Source organism: Cupressus sempervirens, chromosome 2 (assembly GCF_028749045.1).
Source record: "Cupressus sempervirens isolate cs-2001-9-10 chromosome 2, ASM2874904v1, whole genome shotgun sequence".
Taxonomy (NCBI): domain Eukaryota; kingdom Viridiplantae; phylum Streptophyta; class Pinopsida; order Cupressales; family Cupressaceae; genus Cupressus; species Cupressus sempervirens.
Genome location: NC_143119.1, coordinates 306,025,116 through 306,040,343, shown reverse-complemented (window position 1 = coordinate 306,040,343; position 15,228 = coordinate 306,025,116).

Here is a 15,228-nt window from a genome sequence, read left to right as displayed (position 1 = left end):
TAGCAATCATTTAAAATCTCTTAATTGAGTTGGTCTAATAACCAGTAGTAAATTCTCTAATAGTGTGATAGTTCCATTGAATTGTTGTAAAGACCTCTTATAAGGCCACTCCTAATAGGGTGATTAAATCCTCTAACAAGGTCACACCTAATAGTGTGTTTTGTAACCTTTAACTAGATTGGCTCCTAATAGAGCTTACTTTAGAAGAGTGCAAAATAGTAACTAGTTACATTGGTGGTTTTTCCCATATTGAGTTTCCATGTTAAATCTAGTGTCTCTTATGTTCATTTTGTTTCTCTCATGTTTGAAAATTATTACTATTAATGTTAGATCTACTAAAGTAGATCATACTATGCATTTACTAAGTTACAACATTTTCAGTATATTTACCAAGTGACAATAGTAATTAGTTTTGTCAGACATCTAAAGGATTTGTGGATATATTTTGTGGTAACTAATTTACCCCCACCTTAGTTACTCCATCTATATTTCCAACAATTGGTATCAAAGCTTTTGGTTCTTGCAAGAAAGGTATCAAGGACCTAAGCTAAAGATTAGGATGTCTTACAAGAGAGAAATTCCAAAGCTTAATAGACACAACTTTTTAGCATGGCAAGGACTTATGAGACTTCATTTGACTTCCATTAGTGATTCAGGCTTGAAATACCTTGATGAAGAATACACAACTCCTACTGGTAGATTATTTGTTGGAGATTTTTCTTAGAAAAAGAACCATAACACCATAATGATAGATATTGCATCTACTCTTAGCTATGATGAATTTGATGAGATCAAGGACTGCAAAACCACTTTTGAAATGTGGAATAAGCTAAAGGACATCTATGGTGGTGATGACAATGTGAGGAGAGCCAAAGCAAAAAGCCTTAGAGGACAATTTTGTTACATGAGAATGAGAGAAGATGAAAATATTGCTAAATATGTGGAAAGAGTTAAAGCCAATGTCAGTGCAATTAGAGCATCTAAAGGAGAAATCAAAGAAGAAATAGTTGTAAATAAAATTCTCAAAATATTACTTCCTATCTATGCAATTAGAGTATCTTCTATTTAGGAAAGGAGGTGCGAGACAAATCATAAGATAACTTTGGATACCTTAGTAGGAAGATTGATAGCTTTTAAGCTAGACAACTTTGACAATTATGTTCTAGCTTCCAAAAATATTGAGTCTGGTTTTGAGGCCAAACTTTCACTCAAAGAAAAAGGAAACAAGATAAAAGAAAATCAATTTGATAGTGAAGAGGAAACCGAGGAAAGATTAGATAGTGATCTTGAAATTGTTGAAGCTTTGCTTGCAAAGAAATATTCTAGAAGTAGAGGAAAATACAAAGGTAAAATTCCATTAATCTATTTTTCATGTGAAGAAGTTGGTCATATTGCTATTAGGTGCCCAAAAAAAGATAAGGATGAAAAGAAGAGTCAAAAGTACAAATACAAAAAAGACTTCAAAGGTCATAAATCATACAAGGACAAAGGTAAGAAAACTTGTTTTATGGCCAAGAATTCTAAAATAGTGAAGATGAAATATTTTACACTGTTGTAAAAGATGAATCTGATGATGAAGGAGATAAGATGACACTTATCTCTCATGTTAGCAAAAATGATACATGGACCATAGATAGTGGATGTTCACATCATATGACTGGAGATAAAAGAAATTTTGAACATTTTGAACTTTATAATAGAGGAAGTGTAAAATTTGGAACAATGAACCTTGTTGCATAAATGGAAAGGGTTGTATTTCATTAACCAATGAACTTGTATGCAACAATACTTTTTGGGTTGAAGGACTAAAGCACAATCTACTGAGTGTGGCACAACTTATCAACATTGGATTCAAGGTAGAATTCATGCATGACAAGGCAAGACTACTGGATGACAAAGGAAAACTAATTGGATCAGGCAAACAAACAAAAGGTAACCTATTTTATCTTGATCTTGGTGATTGTTCATGTTTTATTGCTTAGTTGAAGAAAGTTGGTTATGACACATAAGGTTATGTCATGTAAATTTTGATAACATGGTCAAAATAAGAAAATTTAGAAAAGTAAGAGGTATTCCTAGTTTGAAGAAATCAGATGTTGGTTAATGCAAGAACTATCAAATTGGTAAAATGGGAAAGACTAGTTTTAAAAGCAAAAACTATCAATCTGAAGATATCTTGGAAATTGTGCATACTAACCTATGTGGACCCATTGGAATAGAAAGCTATAGTGTAGAAAAATTCTTTATTCTTTTTGTTGATGACTACTCTAGAATGATAACTATTATGTATTTAAGAGAGAAGTTAGATGCATTTGAGAAATTTAAATGGTATTTGGCAAGAGTAGAGAAAGAAATAGGGAAAAGACTGAAATGGTTAAGATTAGACAGAGATGGTGAATTTATCTCCAATGAATTTAACAATTATTGCATTGAAAGAGAAATGAAAAGACCGGTATCATCCCCTAGAACTCTCAAGTAGAATGGAATAGTTGAAAGGAGAAATAGATACATCATGGATTGTGCAAGGACTTTGATGATTGAAAAGAATGTTTCTACCAAATACTGGAAGGAAGCTATCAGCACTATAGTCCATACTTTGAACTACATTCAGTTGAAGAAGGATTCAGACAAGACTCCCTATGAACTATGGTATTGCTACAAACCCAATGTAAGTTACCTAAAAGTATTTGGAAGTAAATGTTATATCTTGAAAGATTCTAGAAAAGGAAAATTTGACGTAAAAAGTGATGAAGATATATTTCTAGGATACTCTAGCACAAGCAAGGCATATAAATGTTTAAATTTGTCTACTCACAAAATTATAGAAAGTGCACATGTGAGAATTGATGAGTTTGCAGAAAAGGCTGAAGAAGGAAGCAAGAAAGAACTAGAAGACTACAAAAAGTTTGTCTACTATGGATCTGACACTTTGCCAGGTATATTTGATAATAACGAGACTACACCTGCCAAGCCTAGTATAATTATCGAGTTGCAGGAATCCAAGTTATGGTTTGAAGCTATCGAGCCAATGCCTACCAAGTCTAAAGGACCCAAGATGTAGACAGAACAACCCGAGTCTCAAGTTGAAATTCAAGAGGAAGACAATGTAATTCATTCAAAAGGAAAGGAACCCATATTAGCCAAGTATGTCAGAAGGCATCATACACCTGATCAGATTATTGGAGATAAAATAGAATGCACTGAAGACTATGGTTTATGGTATAAACTTCGAGGAAATCTGGACCTAAAAGTTTTTACCGATGCTGATTGGGTAGGAAATATTGATGACAGAAAAAGCACAAGTGATGGAGCATTCTTTCTCAGTAAAAGGTTGGTATCTTGGACAAGCAATAAGCAAAACTGCACATCACAATCCATGGCAGAAGCAAAATATGTTGTAGCAGCCGTAAATTGTTCTAACATTGTTTGGTTTAATTAATTGTTGCAAGGTATGAAGGTTGAAATCAAGGAACTAGTTGTCATGTTTTGTGATAATACAAGTGCAATTAACATATCAAAGAATCCAGTGATGCATTCCAAAACCAAGCATATTGCTATTAAAAATCATTTTGTTAGAGAAATTGTGCAGGATAAAGAAATCAGATTGAAATATGTCCATAGAAAAGAATAGATTGCAGACATGTTTACCAAACCATTACCTAAGGATGCATTCCTATATCTTAGAGGTAAGTTAGTGGTAATTATCCTATCTGAAGCTCACTAAATAAAGTTTTAGTGATGCATCAACATGAACCAAGTTGAAGATCAATTAGTTGATGTAGCACAATTGAAAGAGAATATTGCATATGAATCAGTACGCAAGGTACATTGATACTAATTTGGCATGTGTTGTGAAAGAGGGAGAAGTTTACTATCATATCTTTCTAAAATTTATTTTGAGAGGGAAGTATAGTATCCTAGAAGTTAGGTAATTCCTTCACATAGGGAGATTATTGCATGAAAGAAAAGAAGTTTTTTGGCAAAAATCTAAGAGGGAGAAACTTTCTATCAGAGAAAGTCTTGTTCTCAAATTCCATTGTGCTATGACATGTTGTGTTGCCATCAATGCCATAGAGGGAGATTGTTGGATATAATTGACTAATTGTGTGTTTTCTTTGATGTCATACAAAAGTCAAATAAGTTGTTAGGTAGTCTCTACCGAGCTCACTCAGGTGTCGAAGGAAATTATGGAAGAAAACAATGTTAACCAAGTTCTCATGGTTAACGAAGGAAATTTGGTCAGAGCTAGTATTAACTGAGTTCACTCGGTTGCCAAAGGATTTGTGTAGAGTTTGTAGTGTTAACCAACCTTCTATTGGTTAACATAGGGAATCATTTTAGGACCAATGTTTACCAAGCTAGGTCAGCTATCAAAGGATTTTGTTGATTTGGGATGTGAAGTTTAATTATTTCAAGTATTAATTCTAGCTGACTATGGTAATGATTATTGGTCATTGTAATTTGTGTTGAGCTAACTTCATAATCTGAATGATATAAATATAAAGTCAAGTTGTGATTTTTAGTAGTATGTAGGTGTATTGATTGAAGTAAAGTGTGTGAGAAAACTTGAAGGATGGTCAGATATCCTTGTGGAGTAGCAAAGTAATATTCAACTGGGAAGGATCAAGTTTTTGCGAATAGAAAAGAGATCTAGATTCAAAAATTCAGTTGCATCTCAAGTAGGTCATTTCATTGTTACTCTCTAACCATTGTAGTAGTGATTTAAAATCTCTTAACTGAGTTTGTCTAACAGCTAGTAGTAAATCCTCTAATAGGGTGATAGTTCCATTGAAATTTTTCAAAGACCTCTTATAAGGCCACTCCTAACAAGGTGATTAAATCCTCTAACAAGGTCACACCTAACTGTGTGTTTTGTAACTTTTAACCGGGTTGGCTCCTAACAAAGCTCACTTCAAAAGAGTGAAAAATAGTAACTAGTTACATTGGTGGTTTTTCTCATATTTGGTTTCCATGTTAAATTTGGTGTCTCTTGTGTTCATTTCTTTTCTCTAATGTTTATAAATTATTATTATTAATGTTAGATCTACTAAAGTAAAACATACTCTACATTTACCGAGTTACAACATTTTCAGTATATTTACTGAGTGACAGCAATAATTAGTATTTTCAGACATCTAAAGGATCTGTAGATATATTTTGTGGTAATTAATTCACCCCCCCACCCACCTCCCCTCTTAATTACTCCATCTATATTTCCAACGAGTATGTGGTATGGGCCACCACATCTCGAAGGAACATGGAGGTGTGAATATCATGGAGGAACATGATGGTGTGAGTATTGAAGGAAAAGATTGTGATCCCATGGAAGATGATGGTCATGCACCACAAAACACATTTGAATATCTAATGGTACAAATGCATTGATCCATGACACATTTAGTATTGGTGTTGTTGTTGATGTTGCTGCTGCTAATGATGATGATGATGATGATTATGATGAGGATGATTTTGAGAGCATCCATGGTATACCTCTACTTGAGAAGGAAAAATTGGCCCTTTAAAAAGGATCCCAATTGACTCTTCTCTAGTTTGTGTTTTTGTTGGTGAATTTGAAGGTTATGAATGGTTTGTCCAACATAACAATGCCAAGTGTGAGGTTTGTGATATATGTCATTATAGCCTATAAAAGGTGAAATATGTAACATTAAGATTGTTTATACTAAAGACATATTTTTTGTCTCTAGATTGTACCACCATCAAACATTCTCCCTTGCTCATACTAAGAATTATGTGCCACTATGAAACATATTGGAATGGAGTATCAAGCAATATATGTGTGTCCTGAAGATCATGTAATTTTTCATAAAGAACAAAAAAATGCAACAAAATGCCACAAATTCCATATAAGTAGGTATCAAGATGATCAAGTGACAAAAAGGTTTCTTTGTTACATCCCCTTTATTCCATTTCTTAAATGATTATTCAAGTGCAGTAGCTTGGTACAATTTATGGACTACCATACATACTATAGAAGTTGAGATGACATTATTTGAATGCATGTGGACGGTTCAACATTTATGACCATAGAGGAAAGGTGGCCACACTTTAAAGAAGAACCATGAAATCTTAGGCTTTCTCTGGCAACTGACAATGTCAATCAATTTTGAGATATAAGATTTGTTTACTCAGTGTAGCCTATTTTTGTAATCAACAATAACCTTTCTACATGGATGTCATTAAAGAGGGAGCACATTATGTTGGCAATGGTTGTTCTAGGTATTCTATTATTATATTTTTACCTACATGTAATTATAAGTCTTGGAGTAAAATGACCACAATAATTATCTGATGTTGTCTATTTAACTAGGTAAGTACCAAGTAAAAGATATTAATCTATATATTACACCTCCTATTGACAATTTTCTTGTGTTATTGAATGATTTTACTATGTATGATATCTCTAGACCAATTGAACCAAAACAATTTGAATTCTGTGCAATTCTTGTGTGGACAAATCATTATACCCTAGGGTTGACACATTTCTATGATATGTTATGTTGAAATCTTATTGCACACAATAATACTAATTCTTATGATGATCATATATTTAATCCAATTGTATAATTATCTTGTAGGTCTTTGGATAATGGGAAAATTTTCATGTCCAATGTGTGGTCCAAAGATGAAATCTCATCATTCCAAAAGTTTAAGAAAGTAAGTATTTGATGACAATAAGCACTTCCTCCACATACATCATAAGTATGAAAGTTCTAAAAAACATCTTTTCAATGGGAAAGAAGAGACTGCATCAAATCCATGAAGAATAACACCTCACCTATGGCAATTGGAATATAATAGAATTCAAGGTAGTATAACTCCACCTAATGGTTTATATTTTGAAATTATATATTTTGATTGTGTTTTGTTAGCTAATTATATAATTTGATGATCATGAACATCCTCAAGGCATCATTGACCACCTTCAAAAGGGACTAAAATGTTATCCCAGAGAATTTAGAAGGCTACCCTACTACAAGAAGCTACAAATTGTGCATTTGTTTGATACTATGCATATTGGAAAAAATGTAATAGAGACACTATGGAAAATATTGGATGGAAGGCGTAACAAAGAAAAACTTTCCAAAATTTGTAGTGACATTCATGATTCCAATCATGCAATGAAAAATATCATTGAATCAAATTGCAATGGAGACTAGATTAATGAAAGTGACCTTCCTTGGTTATTAATGAAGCAACAAATTAATGTCATAAAAGAAGTCATACAAAAAAATTGATTTCCTATAAGATTTGCTAAGAATATAAGAAATCTCATATCAAAGAAAAGTGAATTTGGGCCAAGGCTTAAAATGCACATACTTTTATTTATAATATATTTGTGAAACTACATTCAATTTTCATTGTATTAGGTTAGAAAAGAATGAAATGATTAGTGGACAATTGTTCTAGTATGTGCTACCCCTTATCACTCCCAAACAACTTTGACAATAATACAAAACAAGTGATATAGGATCTTAGAAAATACATGAGGTAAGAAGTAAAATTTGTTTACTATATCAAATAAGTAATCTATTGTAAAGTCTCATAGTTATATGTTTTTGTGTCTTGAATCTCTTGAAGGTGATTGTCATCTAAGAATTCCATAAAGAAGATATAAAATATTGGAAGAAAAGAATTCATCTACTAATGTGTAAAATGAAAAAGTGTTTACCCTCTAAAATTTTCAATGCACAAGAACACTACCTCATACACCAAGTTGAGGAGATTGAATTGTGTGGACCTATATATCCTAGGTCAATGTAGATGGTTGAGAGATACATGAAATTTTTGAAGGGTTTTTCTTGACAAAGAGTATGTCCTAAGGGTTCTATGGTTGAGGGATATATTGAATACCAGATGATGGTATACATTACTTAATATCTTCCTAATCTTGCAGCAAGGACCCATATAGATTACATTTGGGATCTTGACTCCATTTAAAAAATTTGAAGGGGAGTACTTGGTGGGGAATGGTAGATTTAGGAAATTGAAAGGTAATAAATTATGAGATGTTATTCTAGTTAACTAATTCTTAATCTTTAAAATAAATCTATTATAAGTCATCTATTTACTTTTGTATGGTTGCTAAAGAGTGGGATGTAATACATTTCTCTATTCCAAACAATGAAGATTGGATGATGGTATGGATTGAACGATGTCAACATTATGATCATAGATGAAATTGGGAATCTCTATCTTGTTTGGTTAAACATGATTAGTGTAATGGAGATCCCAATGTTACACAAAAGGAAGTAGATTTATCATATGGTTTAATAGATCTTCAATTACTTATAAATTTGTTAATAAATAGTATGTTTCTGAACTCTTGATGCAATAATTTATACATGTTCGACACTATTGTAGGTGAAACACTACAAGACTATGTTATGTAATGGTTATAAATTTTGCATCAAATATCTTGGTGACATAAAGAGAAATTGTGATTTTGGAATAAGTTTAGTCTTCTAGGTGACCAATATTTTATGTAGAAATGACTTACATCCTCAAGAATCCCACAATCAATACTATGGAATTTCGGTTGATAGACTTGACTATGAATTTAATTCCTTCAAATTAGTTCTCTTCATCTTCAAATGGTACAAAATACAAACCAATCAAAATGATCCTAATAGAACTGTTATTGAGCATGAGTATGGATTTCCAATTGTTAATACAAGGTTATTTGTACCAGTTGGGGATGATCCATATGTTCTTCCAAGCCATTGTGAGAAGGTATTTTACTTAGAGGTTCTACATAAATTGGGATGGTCATTTATTTTTAGAAATGATCCAAGGGGAAGGCCGATAAATTATAATGTGATCGAAGAAGAAGATACTACTTGAAAGAGGAAGAAGTGGATTGCAATCGAGATTTAGTCGATGATGCTCTTGATGCAAATGATCCTACTATTGATCATGATGATGATGCCCTTACCAATAACGATAATGATGATGATGATGATGACAATGATGATGAAGAAAAAAATGATGATGAAGATGATGATGACAATGATGTCAATGATGATGATGATGATGATGATGATGATGACAATGTCGATGACTGGTGCAGGAGCACCTAGGGGTAAGGTAAAACCCTAGTTCAAGTTTTGGCTTGTAAATGGTCTAACCAATGATTTATAGAATAAGGAATACATTTTATAGTCCCAACTTAGGTCTAGGAGGTGTGGTTAGGTAGGAGTTGAGTGTGAGTCAATTTTTGAACAACTAGGTCCTGATAAGCACAAAATTGCTAGAAATTTCGCTATAAGGAAAAATTTGGAAAAATTCATAAAAAGGGAAAAGAAGTGTTCAAAGGAGATCCTTAGGTATTTTATGTTCATCTTATGCAGGTTGAAATCAAATGGGTCAAGTTTGGCAGCTTAGATTACAACAATGCAAAAGTTGTCAAAATTGCTCATTGACAACTTTGGAATTTCTACAAGATTTCAATAGCAATTTTTGTACATTTTTGGAGAAAGAAAAACATGGGTAGTTATGGGTCTAAAAAAGGCCAATATGGAAGAGGGAACCTATTTAAACACCTCCCAACTCATTTCCATGGTTTGGACATGTATTTGTACTGACAACACTTGTATGTGGAGCATTTTTGTGATCAGAAAACATAGATTTGGAGGATTGGACAAAGAAACTTGATTGAATAGCTTACTATTTTGAATGGATTATTGTATTAGGAATATGTATTAATAGTTTTCATATATTTTTTGGTCTTGATCATTCATTTTATAGGGTTTACAAAATTAGTAAATATTTGTGTTCCTGATGTCCAATTTTGGATAGCTAGTATTCAAATGGCTATGGAATGAACTTCCATGTTCAAAAAACCATTGCCTTTGGAAATCAATAAATAGCCCCTGTACATTATTTATCTAGGGATTTTGCGTTATGTGGAAGTTAAGTAGCTAATTTTATGAGTGAACCCTAGGAAAGCAAGAAAGGCTTGGCAAGGTGCAATGAAAACTTGTAATGGAGTTTTGCTAAGAATAGAGGATTAGCACATGCTAAAATTTCTTAGAAAATGATGGAGTAGGACACCAAGGGTCAATAACTCATAGGAGGATGTTGGATGTGGATTTTGGATTAATTTGTGAAATTTTCATTATCATAGCCTTTAAGACCCTTAAAACAAGTGTTTTCTAGAGTCGTACTATATAGACACCAAAGAGACCTAAGACCTAGAAAATATTCAAGCCTAGTATAGATGGAAACAAATTCCTAAAGGATTCAAAAGGCCTTTTTAATATTTTTTGTGAGTTAATACCCATTCCTTTTTTTTAGGAGGGCTAATAGGGGCTCATAAGGCTAAAAGGGAAAATAGGGCAATTTGGAGCCATGGGTGTGATAGACCTACCCAAAGGATGCAAAATGGAGTGAAGAGCATAAAGAACCATAGAAGCATGGTGAAATTTTTATTTTGACCCTTGGAATGGATTTGGTGGAGTTTTGGCTCATTAGGACTAAAGATGCATAGTTGGGGTTGTGGAGTGAGAAGGAATGATACCTAAGTTGATTGGTGAGTTTCTTGGAGAGACGGGATTGGGAGTGAGTCCTCTAGGTTGAGTTTGGGATAGGAACCCTAGATAGGATAGGAGTAGCCTTGGTAGAGAAAAAAATCTCTAGAGGGAAGAATCTCCCCATCAAAGTGGTATCAGAGCCATAAGATTGTGGCTTGTGGTGGTATGATGTATTCCATTGAATCAAGTAGATCTTCAAAGATGGTTACTAATGCATAATTGGCTAAGGAGGTTGGTTAGTAGATGAAGCTCATGGAGGAGAATATCAAGCTTCTTGATGAGGCCATAGAAGAGATGAAAAATAAGTTAAAAGAGATGGAAGATGCAACCCAAGCAAAAGAAGATGAAGACTTGAGCAAGGGTAAAGAGAAGGTGAACTTGGAGGATGGAATCACCTATAGGATATAGTCAATAGTAGAAGAATATAAGGTAGAGAAGGCTACTGCTAAAACATTTCTAATGAGTGGGAAAGAGTTCCTCAAGGAGTTGAAGGAAGGTGAAGGAGTGGGGTATGCCATCATGGTGAAGCTTAAGGATGAGAAGTAATCTTCACAAGAACCTATACCTACAAAAGTTTAAGAACTATTAGATCGGTTCAAGGATACAACTCATGATGGAACATCACCAACCTTACCTCCAAAGATAGCCATAAGTCATCAAATTGACTTCATACTAGGAGCATCATTACCAAATAAAGTTGTATACAAGATGAATCCAGAGTAGAACAAAGAGATTGCAAGACAAGTCCAAAAATTGCTTGATCAGGAGCTAATTAGGAAGAGCATCATTCCATGTGTAGTACTAGTTTTCCTAGCACCTAAAAAGGGAGGTAAGTGGATAATGTGCATTGATTCTAGAGTAATCAATAGAATAATAATTAGATATAGATTTCCTATTCCTAGGATAGAGGATCTAATCAACTATCTAGGTGAGGCTAGATACTTTCCAAAATTGATCTAAAGAGTGGCTATTATCAGATTAGGAAGAAGGAGGGTGATGAATGGAAGTCTTCATTTAAGACTACATAGGGTCTCTATGAGTGGTTGGTAATGTCATTTTTCCTTACCAATGTACCAAGTACCTTCATGAGAGTCATGAATGAGGTCTTGAGAGACTGTATAGGAGTTTTTGTTGTTGTGTACTTGGATGACATTGCAATCTTCAAAAAGACAAAGGAGGACCATATAAAGCACCTAGAAATGGTGTTGAAGAAGCTTCAAGAGGAAAATTTTATTGTAAACCTTGACAAGAGTGAGTTCATGAAGTAGGAGCTAGTATATTTGGTTTTGTAGTATCCCAAGGAAGACTGAAAATGAACAAAAGTAAGGTTGAGGCAATCTTAAGTTTTCCTACCTCTAAATCAAATACTAAGGTCAGAAGTTTTCATGGCCTAGCATAATTCTATAGAAATTTTCTGAGGAAGTTTAGTGAGATTTATGCACCAATGAATGACACTATCAAAGGAGGCATGAAGACCAAGTTCACATGGACCAAGGCAGCAAATGAACGTTTTGTGAGATTGAAAAAGGAAGTGGCAACCCAACTAGTATTGGCTTTGCCTAGTTTTGAGAAGTCATTTGCGGTAGAGTGTAATGCTAGAAACATAACAGTTGGAGAAGTTTTAATCCAAGATGATAGGCCAATAGCATTTTTTAGTGAGAGGAGTAATAAAGCCAAAATAAGGTATTCAACATATGATCTAGAACTCTATGTACTTGTCCAAGCTCTTAAAAAGTGTAGGAATTACCTATTTTCTAAGGAGTTTATTGTCTTTACTGACAACCAAGCACTAAGTTTTATCACCTGATAGAAGAAGCTTACTTTGAGGTACATTAAATGGATGGAGCTCTTGTAGTCTTACACTTTCACTATTAAACACAAGAAGGGAGCCAATAAAAAGGTGGCAGATGATTTTAGTAGGACGTTACTGATAGTGCAAGTGGTCAAGTTGCAAAGCATAGGACTAGATGGATCAAGGACTTATATGAGGAAGATAGTGATTCTTTAGAGGAATAAAAGGTATGTATTGACTTTGAGAATCATTTCCATAGTGACTTTTCTAAATATACTTTTCAAAATGGGTTATTATTTAAGGGTTAGTAGTTGTGCATCCCAAGGGGATCTATGAGGGAGAATCTCATACAAGAGAAGCACAATGGAAGCATAATTGGGCATTTTGGCCTTAAAAAGATCTTAGATATTGTTGAAAGGTTTTACTACTAGACCAAGATGCAAAGGGATGTAAGAAGGTATGCAGAACAATGTGGTATATGTCAAAAGGAAAAGGGCACTTCATCCAATGTAGAACTCTACCAACCTAGTGGGATTACCAAGGACTAGAATAGGGTTAGATAGTGTATTTGTGGTAGTAGATAGGTTCACCAAGATGAGTCATTTCATTCCATGCAAAATAACACATGATGCAAGCAATATAGCCAATATTTTCTTTAAGGAGGTGGTCAAAATACATGGGTTACCAAGGATCATAATAGCAAACCGAGATGCCAAATTTATTAGGCACTTTTAGAAGACACTGTGGAAGAGGTTGAGAAAAAACCTAGGTCATAGATCTTCCTACCATCCCCAAAATTATGGGGAGATAAAGGTCATCAATAGGGTCCTAGGGAACCTCTTAAGGTGTCTTACCAAGAAGTATGGACAAAGTTGAGAGCAAGTCATATCTCAGGCAGAGTTTTCCTATAATGATAGCAAGAATAGGACAATGGGCTTCAGTAATTGTCAAGTAGTATATGGAACATGTCCAAGGGGAATAAGTGAGTTAAGAGACTTACTAGTACATGACGACATCTATGGCAATGCAAATGAATTTTTTCAATCTACGAAAGAGGTTCATGACCAAGTTAAGCAAACCTTGACGAAGGTAAATCAAAAATGAAAGGAGAAGAAGGATGAGGGGAGAAGAGAGATACAATTTCAAGTGGGAGACTTAGTGATGGTATATTTGAAAAAATAAAGGTTACATAAGGGTATTCCTAGTAAGTTGTAGATGAAGAGGATTGGGCCATGCAAGGTACTAGAGAAGTATGGACCCAATGCCTACAAAGTGGACTTACCTAAAGACATGGCTATTTCTCCCATCGTCAATGTAAAAGACTTGATACCTTACAAGGGTCCAAGGGTGGAAGAAGAAGAGTTTCAAGAAGAGATATACAAGAATATATTAGACTTGTAGGTACCTGAAAGGAAGTAACCAATATAGGGGGAGAGGATTTTGTATTCTAGAGTGAAAAAGCATACAGGGAATAAGGTTTATAAAGAACAACTAGTGGAATGGTTAGATACACCTAAAGCTAAGGAAACTTGGGTTTTTGAGAGTGATCTCAAGAAGCATGGCATCAACAAGAATTCTTCTCTCCACAAGTACCTTAGGCTTCTTCTTGCAGGGGGAGAACAGTGTAGGAGCACCTAGGGGTAAGGTAAAACCCTAACTTTCAAGTTTTAGTTTGTAAACGGTCTAACCAACCATTTCAAGAATAATGAATACACTTTAAAGTCCCAAGTTAGGTTTAGGAGGTTTGGTTAGGTAGGAGTTGAGTGTGCGTCAAGTTTTGAACAACTAGGTCTTGATAAGCACAAAATTGCTAGAAATTTCTCTATAAGGCAAAATTTGGAAAAATTCCTAAAAAGGGGCAAAAAGTATTCAAAGTAGGTTCTTAGGTGTTTTAGGTTCATTTTATGTATTTTGAAATCAAATTGGTCAATTTTGGTAGCTTAGATTGCAAAATTGCAAAAGTTGTCAAAATTGCTCATTAACAACTTTGCAATCCATGCCAAATTACAATAGCAATTTTAGCACAATTTTGAAGAAAGAGAAACATGCATAGTTATGGCTCAAAAAAAATGCCAATTTTTAATAGGGAATTTATTAAAACACCTCCCAACTCATTTCCATGGGTTGAGACATGCATCTATACGAACAACACCTGTATGTGGAGCATTTGTATGATCAAAAAATATAGTTTTGGAGGATTTGACAAATAAACTTGATTCAATATCTTAATTTTTTGAATAGAGTAGTTTCTTAGGATCATGTGTTAATACTATGCATATTTTATTTTTCTTTACCATTTATGTTATAAGGTTTTTGCAAAATTAGTTAACATTTGTGTTCCTGCTATCCAGTTTTGGATAATAAGTATTCAAATGGCTATGGCTTGAACTTCCATTGTCAAAACACCATGGCATTTGTAAGTAAAGGAATATCCCTTGTAAATTATGTATATATTTATTATGGTCTTTGTGGAAGTCAAGTAGCTAATTTTACAAGCAAGCCCTATGCAGCAAGAAAGGCTTGACAAGGTGTAATGAAAGCTTGTAATGTTGTTTTGGTGAGAATAGAGGATTGATATGTGCCTATCATTCTTAGGAAATGATTTAATAGTATACCATGGGTCCATAACTTAGACAAGGAGGTTGGATGTGGATTTTGGAGTAAATTTTGAAATTTTCATTATCATTGCCTTTGAAACCCTTAAAACAAGGGTTTTCTAGAGTCATACTATATAGACATCAAAGAGACCTAAGACCTAGAAAATATTCAAGCCAAGGTCAATTGGAAAAAAAGTCCTAAAGGTATCAAAAATAATTGTTAAGGCTTCTTTTGAGTTAATGAATGTTCCTGGTTTTTAGGAGGGCTAATAGGGGCTCCTAGTAAATA